This window comes from Protopterus annectens, chromosome 3.part0 (assembly GCF_019279795.1).
Source record: "Protopterus annectens isolate FY-2018-M chromosome 3.part0, PAN1.0, whole genome shotgun sequence".
Classification (NCBI taxonomy): domain Eukaryota; kingdom Metazoa; phylum Chordata; order Ceratodontiformes; family Protopteridae; genus Protopterus; species Protopterus annectens.
In genome coordinates, this window is record NC_056731.1 from 261,767,092 (window position 1) to 261,769,842 (window position 2,751).

Here is a 2,751-nt window from a genome sequence, read left to right on the forward strand (position 1 = left end):
ACGAACAGGATTAAAGGCAAGAATACACAAAGTACAACAAATCCATTAATATATGCAACTTTGAGGATAAACAGACCTCCAATTTGCTATCACTGACCGATAGGAATGGCACGTCATTAGTCTATATCAATGCATTGTAGCGGAACACCAAGCCAATGCACAAAAAGGCTGCCACTGTTGTGGACTAGGGTTAGATAAAAACTTCTGTCCACATTTAGCAGCTTTTACTTTAGCAATTTTTTTCAGTTAAACAGTAGTCTAGGAAGGGTACTATGACTGGTAGGGTAACCATCGACTTTAAGTATGGTCCTTGTGATGCCCAGAGTGCCAGATGAAGGTTTTAATAGTAATAAACCCTGCTTTAGTAGGTACGAGGCTCACTGTACTGCTTTTGCATATATTTGACTGACTTGCGTATAACAACTGTGCAGCCAAATTTCCGGGGTATTTTTGTTTTAATTCTGGGTTTACGATGGTTCACAGACAAACCCACAAACTCTAAGTATGTCACTGAAGTAGGTAGAAATTGCATATTTCTCCACACTACTTGTCCACTCAAGATGCACAAGTTTGCAGACTCCCACAACAACACAGTATCTATTTAAGATGGTTAAGCTAGGCTAACTGAAACATCTAGGTCAATAAATACAGTGAACTAACCATGGGATTCATCCAAATTATGAGGGCTTCAAGCTTTGCTCAGGAAGCTTCTGCTGCCATGCATTTCAAAGACCACTTGTCAGACTTGAAATTCAGTCATCAGGTGGTGGTACCTGCCTCTTGCTTTTTCAGCTTTGTAATTTATTTTGGGCTAGCCCTCCCATTAGGTCAGTTGATAAAGTGACCCAACCTACGAACTAAAGAAATGATTGTCATCTGTGACCCGATTACCAGGCTGGATCAGCTAACTTTTGGAGTGCAGCACCAATCTTGAACTCTTGTTATGGTTTACAATCAGACCACCTCAGCTGGAGCACCTTCTGTATGGAGTCTGCATGTCCTTCCTATGGTCAAGGGAGTTTTAAAGATATGCAGGTAGTTGCGTGTGCCTTCTGTGAAGGTTGGGCACCGGGCTGACAACTCAGCACCATAAAAACTCCACTGCCAATCAATCTGCAGACCTGTGATCCACTGTGGCGACCCCTAACGGGAGAAGCTGAAAGACTTGCAAAGGCTAGATCAAGCCAGCTAGTATGCATCTTGTGTCTGCCTTGAATAATAAACAAGATCTTGATCACAGTGAAGTGTGGAGGCAGAGAGGTTGCGGCACAAATACAAGAGACCTCACCATGAGGATAAATTTTTTTTGATGCACATTTGGTCTATAAAAGTAAGCAATATTTCTGTCTATTGAGCAAGGCTGCATCAACATATCTGGCATGCTCTTCTGAAGCACGTACAGGAAACTATGAAGCCTAGCCTATATTATAGCCCTGGATATTTATTTTCCTTTTATCTACAGACTGAGATTGGCTGCACTTTTGTGTGCAAGGTTGCTTCAGTTTGGCAATCTCCTCCAGAAAGGCTCCAAGTATACCATTGTTCTACAATTTCATGTTTGAGACCATTAGGGTAGTTGCACATCTGTTTCACCACTAATCCCCTACCAGGCTAGTACCTTCTCATGTGGAATGCCCAAGAACAAATACTGTTTTAGTTTGCACAGTCTTCAGTGAGGAGATCGGAATATCTATAACACCACAAGAACAGTCACTTGATTTTAGACTTTTAACCACTGTCTGACTTGACTCTTAGGATGCATTAAGGAGACTGGACAAGTAACTTCACAACTGAGCAGGACATCTGACAAGGTACTCAACCTAGAGACAGAATACTTTAAGGGACAGAGTTCAAATTAGAAATGAGGTCTACAGTAACTGTTATGCTGAAGAAACTTGCCTCCCCCTTCTCAAAAGCATATGTCTTCCTTTCCTATGTGGATGAACTACAGTCATAAACAGAAGTTTGAATCAATGAAAAAATAATATACTATAACAACTTTTTGAATAATACTAAATGCAACCCTATAAAATTTTGGACATCCATTAATGAAATATTGGATCCCAGCAAAAAATTCAACCAAAACCCATCTCCCAATAACTCGCCACTAGCAACTGCAATACTGTTCAACTCTTATTCTGATAGTATAGCATCTCTAACCAAGGACTCTTTAATATCTAATCCCAACCTGCCCAACAGCCACATATCACCAAATCCACTTTCACCTTCAAACCTGTGCCCACATCCAATATAAAATTACTGAAACTTAAACCATGTTCTTTCTTCAGCTGATGACCTTCAAAACGAGTGCCTAAAATAGCAAACAGCACTGCCTATCCTGTCTCAATCCTTATAAATAGGTAAATCCAAGATTACCATGCCCCCCCCCCCTGGAAAAAAGGCACACATTATCCTGCTGCACAAAGGAGGAAATTCAACAGACATTATTAACTTCAGACCTATAGCAATCTTCTCTCATCTTGCCAAAACACTTGAAAAATATATTCAAAAACAATTGCCAGACTATCTACTACTGAAAGAACTATCCCATACATAAAATGGCTTCCGTCCTTCCCATAGTACTAGCACTGCCCTTCTAACCTATATACATACTGTTAATAAAACTACAGAGAATGGAAGATTAGTCTCTTCATATTTCTAGACTTGTCTAAAGCCTTTGACCCAGTTTGTTGCAGCAAACTTCTACTTCAAATGTCCTCACTAGGTCTCTCTCAGCTCACCCTTTTGTGA